A 19,039-nucleotide genomic window follows, 5' to 3' on the forward strand; every position below is an offset into this window, starting at 1 on the left:
ATCATTCTATCAGCACTTGTCTTTCCATTTCTAATTACAGAAATTTCTAATGATCACTCCCAATAATTCCTTTTTCACTGACTTAATCACTTTTTTAAAATTTTATTGCTACATTTTAAGTATACAATACAGGTACATTCATCATTGGAAATTTGCACCTTTACACAATCTCTCTTGGTTCTTATATTTTCCCCATTCCCCTGCCCTCCCTTCAACCCCTCAAACTATCCCTATTTACAAAGACTTTGTTTCCAGTTTTTCAATTTCTCATATGAATTCCATTCCCTTCTTTCCTTTCCTCTACTCCTCTCACTTCCCCTTCCCCTTTGCCCCTTTTCTTCCTAATAGATATAATTATCTATTATACCTTTTAGTCCTTATTTACACTTTCAGTTTCTCACACTAGAGAAACTATTCAGTATTTACACGTGTGTCCTATTTATTTCACTTATGAGTATCGCCTCAATGTGCATCCATTTAGCTATATGTGTCTCTAACTTCTCATTTTTTATGGCTGAGTAGTAAGTACTCCATTTTATAAAAAAAACAAAACAAAAAAAACCACATTTTCTTTATCCAGTCTCCAGTTGATGGGCAATAGGGCTGCTTCCAAGTTTCAACTATTACAAACTGCACTGCTATGAACATGGATGCACATATATCACTGTGATATGATTCTTTCAATTCTTTAGGGAAGATCCCCAGCAGCTGGGTCAAATGGGACTTCCAGTCCTAGTTCTTTGAGGTTTCTCCATACTGATTTCCACAGTGGTTGCCCCAGTCTACACTCCCACCAGCAGTGGAGCAGGGTTCCTCTTTCCCCACAGCCCCGCCAGCATTTGTTATTGGTTGATTTCATGATAGCAGCCATTCTTTCTGGATGAGGTGGAATCTCAGTGTTGTTTTCATTTGCATGTCACTAATGACCAGTGAAGTTGAACATTTTTTCATATGTTTATTTGATATTTCTACTTCTTTGTCTGAGAAATGTCTGCTCATTTCAGATGCCCATTTTTGTATTGGGTTTTATATTTGGGAGGTTAGATTTTTTTAAGTTCTTTATAGAATCTAGATAGTAGACCTTTGTCTGAGAAACAGCAGGTGAAAATTTTTTCCCACATTGTGGGTTGTCTCTTCACACTGTTGGTGGTTTCACTTGCTGTGCAGAAGCTTTTTAATAGGAAGAGATCCCACTTGTTGTTTGTTCATTCTGGTTCATGGGCAACTGAGGTTTTGTTCATAAAATCTTTTCCTACACCAATGTCTTAAAGAGTTCTACTTACCTCTCTTCCAGCTGGTTCAGCATTTCTGTTTTAATATTTATATCTTTAATCCATTTTGATTTTAGTTTAGGGCTTGATGAGAGATATAGATCTATTTTTAATCTTTGTCAAGTTGAAACCCAGTTTTCCCAGCACCATTTATGAAAAAGGCTATCTTTCCTTCAGTGCGGGTGTTTGGCTCCTTTGTCAAAGATGAGGTGGCTGAGTGTGTCTGGAGTTGTTTCTGCATCTTCTAATCTGTGCCACTGATCCTTAGGTCTATTTCTTTGCCAGTACCATGCTGTTTTTTTCACAGTAGATTTGTAGTATGGTTTCAAGTTGGGGGCTGTGATATCCCCTGCCATGTCTCTGTTGCCTAGGATTGCTTTTGCCATTCTAGGTCTCTTGTTGTTCCAAATGAATTTTTGGGTTGTTTTCCCAATGTCAGTGTAGTATGCTTTTGGAATTTCAATTGGGATTTTGTTGAATCTATATAGCAGTTTTGGAAGTATGACCATTTTCACTATGTCGATTCTTCCTACTCAGGAGCAAGGAATGTCTTTCCATTTTCTTCTTCTTCTTCTTCTTTTTTTTTTTTTTTTTTTTTGCTTAAATTCTTTTATTGGTACATTTTAGGTATACAATACGTTTACATTTATCATTGGGTACTTGCACCTGTACATGATGTATCTTGGTTCTTATTTTTTCCCCATTCCCTGCCCTCCCTTCACCCTCTCCACCCTTCCCTATTTACAAAGGCTTTGTTTCCATTTTTTCCTTTTCCTATAATTTTTTCTTTCCCTTCTTTCCTTTCCCCTTCACCTCCCAATTCCCCTAAACTTTTGGACCTTTTCTTCCTATTTCAAATGATCAATTATTCATTTTAATCCGTATTTATACTTTCAGTTTCTCACATCAGAGAAACTATTTGGTATTTCCACACATGTGTCCTATTTTTTTCACTTTAGTGTATGGCCTCAAAATGCATCCATTTAGTTATAAATGTCTCTAGTTTCTAATTCTTTATGGCCAAGTAGTACTCCATTTTATATAAAAAAAACCACATCTTCTTTATCCAGTTTCCAGTTGATGGGCAATTGGGCTGTTTCCAAGCTTTTGGTAGTACAAACTGTGCCGCTGTAAATGTGGGTGACCATATTTCACTGTGGTATGATTGTTTTAATTCTCTTGGGAAGATACCAAGCAGGGGAATAGCTGTGTCAAATGGCACCTCTAGTCATTTTTCTTGGAGGTATCTCCATACTGATATCCACAGAGGTTGCTGATATTCCCTTTTTTCTCTTTTTTCAGAGTGCTGTAGTTTTCAGAGTGAAGGTCTTTCATTTCTTTCATTAGGTTGATTCCTCAGTATTTCATTAGTTTGTGGATGCGATTTTGAAGGGAGTTGTTTTGCCAGTTCCTCTGTCAGTGAGTCTGGTGTTCATGTACAGGAAGGTTATTGATTTTTGTGTGTTGACCTTGTATCCAGCTACGTTACTGAAGTTGGTTATTAAGACTAGAAGATTTTTGGTGGAGTTCTTGGGGTCTCTATACACTATCATGTCATCTGCAAATAATTACAATTTGACTTCCAGATTTCCTTTTATTTCTTTCTCTTGTCTCATTGCTGTGGCTAATGTTTCCAAAAACTATATTGAATAGGACTGGTGACAGTGGATATCCTTGTCTTATTCTTGATTTTGGTGTGAAGGTTTTCAGTTCATTGATTTTTTGTTTCATTCTCTTAGTCTCCATTGCATTGATTTCTGTTCTGAACTTTATAATTTCCTCCCTTGTATGAGCTTTGACTTTTTCCTGGTCTTCTTTTTCTAGAAGCTTGAGGTTCAGCATTAGGTTTTGTAATTCAGCTCACACTGTTTTCCTCATGGGAGTATTCACTGCGATGAATTTCCCTTGTAAGACTGCTTTCATTGTGTCCCATAGATTCTGATATGTTGTATTGTCATTGTCATTTAGTTGTAAGAACTGTCTGATTTCTTCTTTAAATTCCTCTGTGAACCTGTGGTTATTCAGAAGTGTGTTCAGTTTCCATGTGTTCATGAAATTCTTGTGGTTTCTTTTGCTATTGATCCCCAATTTCATTGCACTATGGTCTGATAGTATACAGGGGATAGCTATTCTTTTGCACTTACTTAAACATGTTCTATGAGTGAGTGTGTGGTCTGTTTTGGAGAACAACCCATGTGCAGCTGCAAAGAATGTGTATTCTGATTTTGTGGGCTGGAACACTCTGTAAACATCTGTTAAGTTCATTTGTTCAAGAGTTTGATTGAGTTCTAGTATTTCATTATTTTTCATCTAGTTGATCTATCTATATATGACAGTGGGTTACTGAATTTCCTCACTACTGTTGTATTAGTGCTTATATGATTTTTCATGTCCATTATTTTTTTTATATAGTTGGGTGCACTAGTGTTTATATATATTAATTATTGCATATATATTAATGATTGTCATCTCTTCCTGTTGGATTGTTCCCTCTACAAGGTTGTAGTTTCCTTCTTTGTCTCTCTTGATCAGTGTTGGTTTGAAATCCACCTGATCTGCAAAGAGGATAGCTACTCCTGTTTTGTGTGTATGTGTGTGGGGGGAGTTTGTGTCACATGGAGTATTGTTTTTCACCTTTTAACTTTCAGTCTATGAGTTTCTTTTTGAATTAAGCATGTTTTTGTATGCAGCATATTGTTTGATCTTGCTTTTTTTTTTTTTTTTTGACAGCAGGGATTGAACTCAGGACCTTGTGCTTGCAAGGCAGGCAGCAGAACTACTGAGCTAAATCCCCAGCCTGGCTCTTGCTTCTTGGCCCATTCTGCCAGTCTATTTCTTTTTATTGGTGTATTGAGACCATTAACATTGATGGTTATAACTGATATGTACTGACTTATCATTGTCATGACTTTTTTCTGTTATATTCCCCCCTTTCCATTTAGTTTCTTGTTGTGCCTGATGGATTCATTCTGCTGGGCTTCCTGGGCTTGTGATCCTTATTGATTTCTTCTAGGATATTGCCTAAAAATTTTTGGAGTGCTGGTTTGGTATTCATGAACTTCCCAAGGTGCTCTTTTACATGAAAGTATCTTATTTCTCCATTAATTTTCAAAGATAGTTTTGCAGTGTCCATGAATCTGGGTTGGAGGCTGTTTTCCTTTAGGGTTTGAAATACATCCCTTCAAGCTCCTCTTGCCTTGATGGTTTGTGTTGAGAAGTCTGCTGTGATTCTGATGGGCTTTCCTTTGTATGTGATTTTTTTCTTTTCTCTAACTGCTTGTAGAATTTCGTTCTTCTGTTGGGTTTCTGGAATCTTACCTATTATATACCTATGGGTAGATTTTTTTTTTTTTATCACAAGTAGTTGCTGTCCTATATGCATCACTTATCTGTATGTCAAGTTCTTTTCCCTTCTTGGGTTATTTTCTGCCATTACTTCTGTGAAGTGTTTTTATGTCATCTGCACCCTCAGCTGTTTCTTGATTGACTCTTATCAGTCTTATGTAATTCTTCTTTGTATCATTTAGCAGCTGCTGAATTGATTTCTGTGGTCCCTTAGTATTTTAAAGAATTTTTTTTGGTCACTATTTGCAATCTTTTCTTTTATGTCTGAATTTCTGTCCTCATTTTGGCTCTTTCTGCTGTGTAAACTTTCCGTGGAGTTTTTAATCTCCGGGAAATGTTTGCATCTATTTTATGGATTCCATTTGTTTCCTCTGTTGGGATTCCATCATGTTCCTCAGCTTCTCTATTTTTTTATCTGTGTCTTGTCTAGATTTATTAATCATGTCTTCCACTATGGGCACAATCTGCTGTTATCTAAGAAATTATTTCTGATTTCATTTTTTCCAGATCCTCTTTTGGTGCCAATTCAGGTAGTCTAGGTGGTTGAGTATCAGATTGCTCCATCTTGTTTCCCTTTGGGGTTGCTTTAGGTGATCTGGAATTCTAGTTTTGAGACTTGTCTTCATTTCTTCTCATTTCAGTGGAGGGGAGGGGTGTGTTCTGCTGGTGCCTGCACAGCTCACCGGCACTGGAGGGGATTCTGCTCCTCTATCCTGGGAGCAGTGGTTTGGCCTCCCAAAAGGCTCAGCTACTCAGCACTGGGGGCCTCTGCTCCTCTGCTTTGGTGGAGGTGGTATGGCGGCCCATGTGGCTCACTTCCTCAGAGGTGGGGCCAGCTCTTGTCTTAATCAATTATATTTGATCCAGCTGATAAATAAATAAACACAAGAAAATTTTTTTGTGAAACCACTAGCAATATAGTAAACTTTAAAGAATTTATTTCAACTTCACTCATTTATATTTCTTGAAATGGAGGTATACATGTTATTCAGCAATAAATGCTTAATGGTTTATATTCACATTTGCTTTCTTTGCTGATACCTGAAATTCGCCCCAATGAAATGAAGAAAATATGTAGAAAAATTTTTCGTTTTGTTCTTACAATTCAAAATATATTAAAATAACATTTTTACATCACCAAAAACCTTTAACAAAAAATTCACAACTATACTTCTCTAAGAGTAATAAGATGGCCACATTTAATTATCTTGATTATTAACACTGAAAAACATATGGTGACTCCTAAAAAATGTAAATTAGTAACTGGGAGAGTTTTCCTTCTAGGCGCTCAAAGTGCTGCCCTGATTATTATTTTTTATGTCATCTTCAAACAGAAACTTTCATTTTAAATAACAAATTTGATTATTATCTCAAATTCCCACTATATGGAATGAATCTTTGAACAGTAACATTGATGAGGCAATTTTGGGAAGAAATTTAACACCTTACTAGCTCATATATACTAAAATTTTTTCATGTGCTGGGCATTACTTAATTACATAGCCAAAAGTCAAATACCAGAAATTGATATATGAAGCTTTCATTCTTTTTTATTTTATGAAAAAATAAAACACATTTTCTTAACCAAATAATAAGAGAATAACAACAGAACCTTGTGTTTTTAACTATTATAATTTAAGGTTTTGCTTCAAATAATTTTGACATATGAAACAGTCAATGAAGTGACTGTTAATTTTATGAGTTTAATTTTATGAAGTCAATTTTATGAAGTGTGATCAAGAAATACAATGGATGGTGCTGCCCAAGTGCCCTGCTATGTAAAGGCAGGGATATTTGATGTGAGAGATGGTGTACTGGACTTTAGTATCAATGTGTGAGAAGTTTCAACTTATTTCGTACAGTTAGTTGGTTGTGAGTATGGTTGAGAAAGGTTGTGTTTAAAAGGTGACATGAATCGTGGATCACAAATAATAAATTAAAATAAAATATTGTCAATTTCACTGGAGCTGTGCAATTGTGGTTCCAGCTTTTTAAGAAATGTCCTTGTAGGAGATGAAGCTTGGATGTATGGTTGTGTACCTGAGATCAAGTTTCAGAGTTCTCAGCGCAATTCACCCAGTACTCCTCTTGCAAAAAAAGTGTGTCAATCAACATTCAGTATCAAGATAATGCTGAATTCTTTTTTTTAAAACTTGGTGGAATTGTGTAAGCTAATTTTGTACCTTGAACACTCTCTTGACCTTTGCATACTATAAAGACTTATTAATGCATTTATGAAATGCTGTGCATAGAAAATGGCCTGAGAAAGGGATAAATAGTTTCTTCCCCCATCATGGCAACACTGTCTGTCACACATCACTTCTAGTTTGGCAATCTCTATTAAAATATTACATTGTATTCTCATCTACCATATTCACTGCATCTAGCACCAGGAAACTTCCAACTTCTACAAGTGCAAACCACCATGAAAGGCAAACATTTAAGGCATCAAGCAGCCACAACAGCGCAACTAAAGACACTCATGAAAAAGGTCTTCTACAACTTCTTCAGAAAATGGTAAGCATGATTTGATAAGTGTGTTTAAGTAAGGGTGAGTATTTTGAGGGGGATTAATAACAATGTATCATTTATTGTGATAAAATTTAAAAAATACATTTATTTCATTGGTTGATAATGCCTCTGATGCATCAGCCTAACACACAGAAACCTGCTAAAGCTTTACATCTGGGTGTGTATCAGTCATCTTTCTTATCACTTGGAAAAAATACTGAAAGCCTGCAACTTAAGGGAAATATATTTTTGCTGATGGTTTGAGTGGGGTAAGTCCATGATTGGCTCCCAAGCAGAAAAGGTGTGGGAGAAGTGCAGGCAGAGAAAAGCTACTCAACCCATGGAAGCCAAAAAGCAAAGAAAGAAAAGTGGGAAGGTAGGGACAGGTATACACCCTTCCAGGTCATGCCTCAGTGACTTACATCTTTTGATCAGACCTCACCTCCTAATACCACATCCACACAAGAACTCAGCAGCGGCTCAATCTACTGGTGAGTATAGTGCTCCATGATCAAATCATCTGCCAGATGCCTTATGTCTGAACACATGAGACTTTGCAGGGACACTATAGATCTAAACCATAGTGTTTCATACCTGGCCCCCAAGAAGGCTCAGGTCAGTCTCACTGTGTAAAATGCATTCATCATCTCTAAGAGTTGCTAAAGTCTTAGCAGTTCTAGCACTGCTCAAAAGTCCAAATCCAAAATGTCCTTTGCGGTTCAAGGCACACTTCCAGCTGTAAGTGCCTTATCAGTGTGTTGACTCACTGATCAATATTGCATCTCCATGGTCCCATCACCTTCCAAAACCCCCATATCTGAACACATGAGACTTTTGGAGAACATTTTATATTAAATCCTAATGGTATTTCCAGAAGACACTAGGATTTGAATTGAGAGACCACATGTAAGAGATTGCCTTTTCTCATGCAGGTAAGCATTATCCAATCTGTTGAAGGCACAAGTAGAACAAAAGGAAAAGGAAGGGAAAATTCACTCTTCTTGCTTGGAGTGAGATATCAACCTTCTGCCCTTGAACATCATCACTCCTGACTCCTAGGTCTTTGACTTTATGCTAGAATACATACATTCTTTGCCCGTGCCTCAGCTTACAAACAGAAGATAATGGTATATCTCAGTTTCCAATAACTCAAGCCAACCAAAATCTTCTGATAACCTCTTTCTATACATCTACACATATCATATTGATTATTTGATGACAGAACCTTGCCTAATGCAGTAAATCAGTCTTCTAAACTTCCTACCTTACTATTCAGTAATAGCTTAAGGACAAGGAGAAAGCATATAAATATATGAACTCCTGGGGACTAGAAAGTACCATGGTGCAGCTCCAGCTCAGTCTTGCTTTGCACACATGCTGATCATAATTCTAGACATTATATGATGTGTTTAAATGCTTTATACATAGAAGAACTATAAATAGGACCCATTTTCCTCATTCTCATCCCCAATGTTTTTCTAAGACCTCTGCTTTTTATTTTGCTCCTAAAAAAAAGAAACCTAAGAAAAAATTACTATACCATACAATTTTAGCTTCACCTGTCTATTGCTGCGTTATCTATTGATGTGCAAAGAAACTAATTCCTAGCAGTGTGAGGAAAGGTGACTAAATTCAGTCTCCTTTTGACCAGGAATGTGTAAATGGTAATATTCTTTTTATATAAAGTATTTCTCATCTAGTGGGTTTCTGAGCAGATCTAGAATCTGTGTTATGTTTACATGTTTTAGATTTTATGAATATACTATTTGAAAATGTTTAAGTAATTAAATAATAAAATGATAAAATACCTTCTGTCAGGATACCCAAAGCACTATGTTACTGTTATACTGAGTTACTATATTACAACATTATACAAATGAAATATGTTAGCATCTATTAAGATAAATTTAGAAAGGAAAAGTTTAGTATTGTGTTATATAAATGTAAAGAGGATTAATTGTAATTCAAAAAATGACTGCAAACATGATTAAATCCAAAGACAAACACACATCATGTTAATCACATTTGTCTTTGGAAAAGGAGTTATTAAAACCTTAGACAATAAAATGAAACTACTTAGGGCCAGGGATTTAGCTCAGTGGTTCCAGCGCCTGTTTCCCAACTGCAAGGTCCTGAGTTTGATCCCTGGTACCAGAAAAAAAAACCAAAACCAAAAAGAAACTGCTTATAAGTCATTTCAAAATAATGACACAACCATGCATGATTTTACTGGTTTTGAAGCTGTGGCCCAGTGCCGTGTATGTGCTTTCTTGTAATGTTATAACCTAATTATGAAGTGACCAAATATGAAAGTGCTGCTGAGAATCTGTTGCAGCCTCCAAATATTACCTCTGATGTTTAAAACTCTTATAATGAAAATTTCATACACTAACTATCAATAGAAAAAGATTAGATACTGTGATGAGGTGAAGTGAAATAGAAATTGGTTTAACTCCCCATTAAGTCTATGATTGGATTATCATGGACTCAGTGCTTCACTGAAAGAAAATTATTTCTTTCTTTAAACATGTAACACAATAATTGAATAGAAAAGGTTATTCCTGGCAGTTAAGTCATATTTTGGAACCACTAGAAATAGTTACATATTATAGCCTTCCTTCTGTTAAATGCTCCTTTACCTCAATACCTCAACCCTCAATTCTTTTTTTATTTAAGAATAGGAAATATTTATTGAAAGATAGCTTCTGTCTAAGAGAGACAGAAGGGGGACTGGAAAGTGGGTTTTCCCAACTCTCAATTCTTTATGAAGATATTTAAAGTGCTCCAGGAGAAATAAACAGATATATTGGTGTGAATGAGTGTGCGTGTGCATGCATGTGCTTGTGTGTGTGCTGTGTATGCACACCTCTGAAGTACTATATTTGTGTAATTAACAAATAAATGAGATATCTGGGATCTAGTTATTCTGTCTGGCGCATTGTGCTTCCCAGCCCATAGGAAAGCTGTTTTCCAGTTTGTTATCCTCTCTACCACTCATTCTCCTCCTTTCCAGTGCCCCTTTCCAGAGTACTGCACTTTACTCTTCCACCCAGCACTCTCCTTAGGTTCGCACTGGGAAGTCCTTGTCCACATTATAAAATTATAGCATCATCATCTCATCTTTTGACCACCACAATTCTTAAGAGCAAAAACGTTAATAGTGATTATCATGGTAAATTTAGGTACATAGTTATCTAATGAAAGGATATAATTACATAGTCAAATAGATTTATCTTAAGTGATGAAATTTCAGATGTTACATATGGAAGGTCAATCATGGCTCTCAAGAAGATTCAATAACCTAATCCCTAGACTGTGAGTACATCATTTTATGTTTACAGAAACTCTGAAAACGCAATTAAACTTGGTAATTCCTTTAACTTAAAACAGGATTATCTTCATTCATCCAGGAGTGGAGCCTCAACGTGATCATTTATACCTTAGAAGAGCAAGGCAAGAATAGAAGTAAGGAATGATTCAGTGCTCCATTGCTTGACTATGAACAGGGCTATATGTCAAGAAAACAGGTGTCTCAATCTTACAGCCATGAGAAAACAAGTTTTACTAACAGATAGGAACCTACAAAGCTGGTATAGAGCCCCAGGTGAGAAATGCTGTTCTGACCAATAGTTTAACACCACAGCTTCTTTCATTCATTTAAAAATGTTTCTTATTAAGATATTGCCATTTAAAAAGTAAATTAGATAAAGTTCCTACCCTTAAGAAATTTCTGTAGGAATGAAAGCAAAAAGTACAAACAATTATATGGAATGCTTGAGTGACTTTTTTCATAAAATGTATGAATAAATTGCTTTGAGACTTCAGAAAAACACAATATTACCAATAGCTGAGGACATGTAAGGTTTCTTGGAAGAATTGGCAACTAAACTGAGTTGATTCAATTTTACTCTTTTAATTTCATAGTAATTAAAAGTGAATTGCTGTATCATTGGTTCATTCAAGATCATATTTATACTTGATGATAGTTTAATAGTGGCAGTTGTTATTTTTCTTTGTTGTACATATTGATCTTCTATTTCTGTCCAAATATGTGAACCTAAAGCTATTTTTCTTACTCGTGTATACTTGTGTTTCAATAGTACAGACAGTACAAGTATTCTAGGGCTAAGTGAATATCCAAGATGGTTCCCACCTGTATCTCTAACTTCCATGTTGTATCCCAATAGCTCACTCTTGACACCTCTGCTTATCTTTTCTGAATTTGTCTCTAACATCTTTTTCTTGTGCCTCATTCCATATTGTGTCTTTTGTTGTTTAATATTATCTTGATCATTACATTTACTCAATTCAAAAATATATAATGAAAGGTCTAAATGTAGAATATTTTAGATAGTTCATGAGAACTAATCTATTTATTTCCCAGTATCATCTTTACATGTACTTTTGGAACTTTGTCACTTTGCTGTTTAGCTGGGAAGATATAAACAAGATCTGAAGCAAAGTGTGTTTACAGAATATAGAGTTTTCATGCTGTCTGTCTCTCTTCACTACATATTTTCAAATCTTATGCCCCATCTACTAAAATCTCTCTCAACACAAACCTCTACTGTGCAGCTGTGTAAATCATGTGTTCCTGTGACCAGATGTGCCAAGGGTGACTGTGGAGACAGCACTGTTAAGACATCCTCCCACTACAAGACATACTGATAGCATTGATTTTCAGATGTTGGCAGACTTGCTAGATTAGGAGCTAGTCAGGCTTAAGACTGTTCCAAAATGTTTTCATTTGAAGCATGAGAGCTAACAGTGTGCTGTAAGCTTTGGGAACAGTGGGAACACCTCCTTGTGCAAGAAGTTAATGTTACTGGGAGGCATTTCCCTCTGCAGAGTTCAGGAATTTTTAGCAGGTGGGCAGCTCTTACCTTGCCAATACTTTCCTGGTTTATTACTGCTGTTGAAAAAGAAAGAAACCAAATTATAGATTTTGTCTAAAAAAGCACCAGTTACTCAGCATAATCAAAGAAAAATACTGATTAATTAATTGATTGATTATGGGGCTGCTCTGAATTTATTGGTCTTTATGGAAGGTGTTGTTGTTTGTATTTTTTGGTTTAGTTTTACAATATGACTCAAATGATAGCTAGCTGTTATAACCACACTGAAGGGAAGAAATAACACCTAGAGTTGAAAGAAAATCACCGGCTTTTATTATTAAAAAGAGCTATTTATGTCGGTGTCTTCTTTCTCTGAAGATCTAATAGGAAACATGGTGTTAGAGCTATATTTTAAATCAGTGCAGCAGATAACTATGTATTATTTCATCAATTTGATGTTCAGACATATATTACATACTTACTTTTCAAATGAGTAGGGAAGTGATGAATGTCTTTTCTTTTATTTTCTGGATATGGTAATAACACATTTTCTCCTGCATTCTTTGTAATAGTGTTTACTTTGAAATATTAAGAAGTTAAAAAGAAATAATGTTTTACATGGCCTCCTTCAAAAATAGCAAATTGACACCAAAAAGTGAAGAGTTTGGACTGGTCAACTATGGAAAGAAATCTAAAACATTAGTTTTGTATTGGTAACAAAGTTTAGGAAATTAAAACGTGTGATTGCTTATATTGCTTATTTTACTTAAGTAAATTCTTATTGGTGAATTTACTGAAAAGTCAATTTATTATGACTTTTAGCAACTCTTAGCAACTACTTTTTTAAAATATTATTTTATGGGTACATTTTAAGTATTCAATATAATGACATTCATCATTGGAAATTTGCACCTTTACATAATCTCTCTTGGTTCTTATTTTTCCCCCTTCCTCTGCCCTCCCTTCCTTTCAGCCCCTCCATCCCTCCCTATTTACAAAGACTTTGTTTCCATTTTTTCATTTTCTCATATTAATTTCATTCCCTTCTTTCCTTTCCCCTACCCTTTCCACTTCCCCTTCCCCTTTGCCCCTTTTCTTCCTATTTCACATTATCTATTAGAGCTTTTAGTCCTTATTTACACTTTTAGTTTCTCACACTTAGAGAAACTATTTGGTATTTTGCCCATGTGTCTTATTTATTTCACTTAAGAGTATGGCCTCAATGTGCATCCATTTAGCTATAAATGTCTCTAATTTCTCATTTTTTATGGTTGAGTAGTACTCCATTTTATAAAAATCCCACATTTTCTTTATCCAGTCTTCAGTTGATGGGCAATTGGTCTGCTTCCAAGTTTTAGCTATTACAAATTGTGCTGCTATGAGCATAGGTGCATATATATCACTATGGTATGATTCTTTTAATTCTTTGGTGAAGATACCCAACAGGGGAATAGCTGGGTCAAATGGGACATTTCTCAGACAAAGAAGTAGAAATAGCAAACAAACATATGAAAAAATGTTCAACATCACTGGTCTTTAGAGAGATGCAAATGAAAACAACGCTGAGATTCCACCTCACTCCAGAAAGATTGGCTGTTATCATGAAATCAACCAATAACAAATGCTGGCGGGGCTGAGGGAAAGAGAAACCCTGCTCCACTGCTGGTCAGAGTGTAGACTGGTGCAACCACTGTGGAAATCAGTATGGAGATATCTCTTAGCAATTACTAATACCTATTATCAGACACACAATGTTGTGAGAGTTAATGAAATTATTTCTACCAAGTCATTTGGTTTACATAAAATGGGCTGGGTTAATACAAGGAAATGTTATTGTTGGTCATGACAGAGATTTTTATTTGGGTTTTCCTTGTTTTTGTCCTAGTTTTGTTCAATTTTTCAAAAATATCTGTGCTCTCATTTTTTTCTTAGTATTAGTTTTTTATGGTCACCACAAATCAGGGTTAGACTAGATTCTTGTCTTATAACTCTATATCTGTTTTTGTACTTATCATTTCCTATTGATATTTTCTCATCGTATAGGCATCAAAATGTTGTACAAAGGGGCTTGGAAAAATATTTTCCTGTGGTCCTATTACAACTACAAGTGTGTGGAATTTCACTCAACTTCTACAACACGATACATGGAAAACTAGAATTAAGTTTGTAGAAATGGTAATTTTTAATGACAAAATTTCTCTTGACTTTTATTTTGTGAAATAATCATACAATAAATAGCTAAGTCATGTACTTCCCAATTCATATTTACCAATCTGTATCTTAATTTGTCTTTTTATAGTCTTGGTTGTAATTCATGTTGAGAAATGATGATATTTTTGTTTTAATGATTTGTTTTCAATGTTTATTTAATTAAAATTAAAAATTACAATGTACTTTTGGGGAAAACTAGGATCTTTGTAATTACAAGAATTTGTAATTGTAAGAATATCAACCATTTTATTATTTGTATATTTCTTTATTCACTTTTTTGGAGTTGGGAAATTGAATGTACTGTGTAAGTTCTTTCATTGAAAACCTTAGAAGTAAACTCCATCCATTCTTTCAAACATATTTATCAAGTTCTTTTTATCTATATTTTAGGTGTAAAAAACAACCTTTTAATATACAAACTGATATTTGTAATTTATGAGTATTTGTTATAGTAACCAGTTGCCTGTGATCCTTTATCTAAAGACAGGAGATTGCTTGTTGGGCTAATTCTAAAGAAATATATTGTTCATGTGGATCCCCATCTGTATCATAAAGAATTTCTTTGTAATTTTTTAAAAGTCATAGTTCTCCCATGTCTCCCCATTGTCTCTTTTCACAAGAGCTGTAAATGCACATCTGTAAAGGATGTGATTGTTGTGGTGGTGCAAATTCTGGTAGTGTTCCCTGCAATAGCATGAGGAGAAATTAGGAGCAGGTACTCAGATATGACATTTGCTTTTGTTCATGAGCACCATTGTATTAAACTAGATGACAACCATGTCTTGCTGAAATGTGTGTCACGGAAATATCTCACGTTATCTAGGCTTTATATAAAAGTCAAGGGCAACTCATTTTGCCGTCTTTTTTCTCCACAAAAGCACTAACTTTAATAATGGCCTTTTTTGCTTATCAAGTGCATAATTAGACAGGAATATAGAAAAACAGTACATTGAGGCATTTAAAGTTATCTACTGCCAAATAGCTTATTCTGAGACTATCAAAAAAAATCTAATTTGAGATTTCTGCCTAATCTGATATGCATTAATCTTAACGTGGACATGGCATAGATTAAATGTTCTTCCATATGATAATAAGGATCACAATGCAGATGATGATCTGTTCACATTTAGTGGTGTTGATTTTTTTGTTTTGTTTTGTTTTGTTTTCAGTACCAAGGATCAGTAAACTGAAATTTAGAAAACTTCATTATTTGTACAAAAATAATTTATAGCAAACAGAGGAACCAACTTGATTTACTGATCTTCATTTCAGTAATCTTTCCACACTGGGTTTAAAGTCCTTAGCAATCACTGGTCTTCAACAATCTGTTGATAAACACTGGATGGTGGAAAAGGGAGGTAAGTTAGGAAAAAAGAAAGTAAGTAGGGTCAAGAATATATATTATATATGTATATATATATTATATATAATTGGACATATTATATATATAATTGCAAACATATACTAATAAAATAGGAAGAAATAAAAACAAAGACATAAGCTTTGACACTTATTAATTCATTTTATCCTTTCAGTATCCTAGCAGGACTTTTGTTATCATCTCCTATATACATACATTAAAGTAATATTCCCAAAGTCATATAAGCAATACGGAATGAAATGTGAATTTGAGGTTTCACTTTTGCTTGATTTCTAATCTCAACTACATTTAAATCATTATGTTAACTTCTTAAGTTTTATTGAGAAGGTTTCATAACCTTCTGCAGGGCACCTTCTTTAAGTCTTTGACATTGTCTATACCAGAGTTGGCAATAAAGATCATTATAATTTAGGGTTATTTTCTGATACTGCTCCAACATGTCATGAACTGTGATTCACACTAAGCTATATGCAATAATAAATGCTTGGGCCATATATACATATAGATAAATTAAGTTTTGTACGATTGATTACTTCAGAATCAACTGACACGTTATTTCATCCATTGAGCTCAGTTTTATAAAATCTCTGTGCATGCACACACAGGAGAATTGTACTGATCACCTTTTTACCCTATCAAGAAAGTCTGAAATGCTGATCCAAGGCCAAATGAACAACTTTTTCTGGAATCTTATCATCAACTTTCAGAGTAAAAAGTTGTCACTAGAGGTTTCTCAATGCCTATCTATTGCATTTCTGAATTAACAACAAATGCAGATTTGTCTTTGATGGCTCTTTTATAGCTGCATGCAGCTGGAGAAAAACCAACCGCCAAGGGAACTCAATTTTCTTTATCATCAATTTGACATTGGTTAACAGATGGTTTCTGGATACCATGGTAGTCTTAATTTGTCTCTTTATATAGTGCTGCAAACATCCTTGGTTAATTGCCTGATTGTTACATTTAATTCCTTGTCAACAATATACATCCTTCTTTTGGAACATATCCTAAGAGATATGTCATAAAAGGCAAGGATTTGAGGATAGAACTGCTATCATGCCTTTGCAACATAAAGGGGCATACCTGAGGGTAGGCAAATACGTCGAAATTTCCCTGGCCTTGAAATTCAGTAGGCTTTCTCTGAAGCACAACATTTTCACAGAATACAATGGATTATGAAGAGCTAATGTAATGTTATACAAAGGACAGAAGAAAGAATATAAATAAATGAATAAAACATTAAAAGTAAATTATGTTTCCTGTTGGGCATTTATTTTAGACTAAACACAATCGGTCTTTTTTTTTTTTTCAAGTACGATTTAAATATAAAATCAAGGAGAGTGAATATTTTTTCCAGTTATTTCAAGGAAACATAAACACACAATTTCTAATTTATTGCATCTCCCTTGAACTCCTTTCTCTGCTTTGGAAATCCAAAGAAATGAATAAACTTTTAAAGTCTATAGTTGGAGAGATAAGAGTCATTCACAACAAAATATATAGTACTACATGTAAAATTACACACACATATACTTTCATATATACAAAAAGGAGTTATCATTACTATGAAATCACCCCATGTTGTCTGTATTATATTGATTGGTCAAACATATCAATTAAGATGAGTATTAATCTTGATTTTTAATCTTAGTTTTTATTTTCACTTTTTCATTGTTAGATGATAAGGCTGTCAAAACTCATGTAAAATCATGGTCATATTTCTTACCAAAATAAATTATTCATTCTTTTGCTGTCTTGACTGTTTTAAATAAATTCAAAAGACAGATTCAATGGAGTCAGAAAACTCTGAGAATAATATTTTGTCATTATTATAGAAGATCTAGCTAATATTATTAGAAATGACTATATTATTGAACAGTATCCTGCCAACTATGAAGAAATAAACATTCTTAATAATTATTTCAAGATGTAGATATTACTCTTGCCAAGTATGAAAGAAAATAGAAACTTTTATGTGGATTTTTGCTACTATTTAATTGTCAAAGGAAAGTTCATTTGGAGAAATCTATAAATTCTTTTATTGTTCCTTCTAAATTCCAGATTTGGTATGTGCCTATAAAAATTGACCTACATAATCAACAAGTCTTAATTCTATACAATGCATAGAGTGTCAAAGTCTAGCGTTTGCAATCAAATAATAAAGAAAAATATACTGAGTTGATTCTATTCATTGTGTAATTTTATGAGTTAATTTAATAATATCTCTGTACAATGTGTTTATATTCCTTTCCTTTCACTTTTGTCTCTTTTACCATGTACTGTCTTGTTTAGATTTGGAAATAAGTAAAACTGAAATAAGCCAATAGTCTGCCAATGTACTATTAGAGTAAAACAGAAATAGATTTTAGATTAAAAAAGGTCAGTGGTTAAAAATCATGTTGTAACACTTGCATATGGGGAAGGTAACCTTGAATATGGGTCTTCATCAGAAAACGGGACTGGTAGTATCTTTTTATAGGAATATCATAAGAAATACATGTGTTTCTTACAGAGCTAAGCAAAGTTCTTGACAAAAAATAGATTCCAAATAAACATTTGTTTTCTTTCAAAATATATTCTCTGTGGCTTGGCAGCTCGGAGCCTTTACAGCTGGTCACGCCAGCCTCCCAAGACTGGCTGGTCTTAACTTCTGTGCTCCTGGTGAGTGTCCTCTGGATAGGTCTCTTGGCGGCCTTCTACCAGGAGTCTAACCCGGCCTACCTCCGCCCGGATGGGACCGCCTGAGTGCTCTAAAGTCTTCAGGGATTATTGAATTGCTGAGGAATTGGGAAAAGACAAACCGAAACTCTCATTCCATGGATCCCTTGGGTGCACCTTCCCAGTTTGTGGATGTGGATACCCTGCTAAGCTGGAGGGACTCATGTGAAGATGAATTAAATTCTTCTGATACTACTGCTGAAACATTTCAGGAAGATATTATTAGATCACCTTTTCTTTATAATAAAGTTATCAATGGAAAAGTGGTTCTTTGGAAAGGTGATGTGGCATTATTGAATTGTACAGCCATTGTGAATACCAGCAATGAAAGCCTCACAGATAAGAACTCTGTGTCAGAAAGTATCTTCATGCTTGCGGGGCCTGATCTGAAGGAGGACTTACAGAAGCTGAAAGGTTGCCGAACAGGTGAAGCAAAATTGACAAAAGGATTTAATCTAGCTGCTCGGTTCATCATTTGCACAGTGGGGTCAAAGTACAAGAGCCACTATCTCACAGCAGCTGAGAGTTCCCTGTATAGCTGCTACAGAAATGTACTTCAGCTAGCAAAGTATGGTGTACTCATTTCCTGGACTAGCATGACAAACATTGTTAAAGGCCAGGATTTAACAATGAAACCTAGTGTGGAAGTCAAATTTTGAGGGACTTATGTAATTTAGAGGGCAGTCAATGTCTTCTGTTGGATTCTGTGCCATCAATTCTGCAAATCAAGGTTATCCCTTAGAGGATGCAACACACATGGCACTCCG

At 34.8% G+C, this 19,039-nt stretch overlaps 1 pseudogene; it reads left to right on the forward strand.

Moving 5' to 3' along the window:
- The first annotated feature begins 18,370 nt into the window (after positions 1-18,370).
- On the forward strand, positions 18,371-18,931 carry LOC101709818 (ganglioside-induced differentiation-associated protein 2 pseudogene; annotated as a pseudogene).
- The last annotated feature ends 108 nt before the right edge of the window (positions 18,932-19,039 follow it).

Source organism: Heterocephalus glaber, unplaced genomic scaffold (assembly GCF_053883595.1).
Source record: "Heterocephalus glaber isolate CG9 unplaced genomic scaffold, H.glaber_assembly_v1.0 deba00001662, whole genome shotgun sequence".
Taxonomy (NCBI): domain Eukaryota; kingdom Metazoa; phylum Chordata; class Mammalia; order Rodentia; family Bathyergidae; genus Heterocephalus; species Heterocephalus glaber.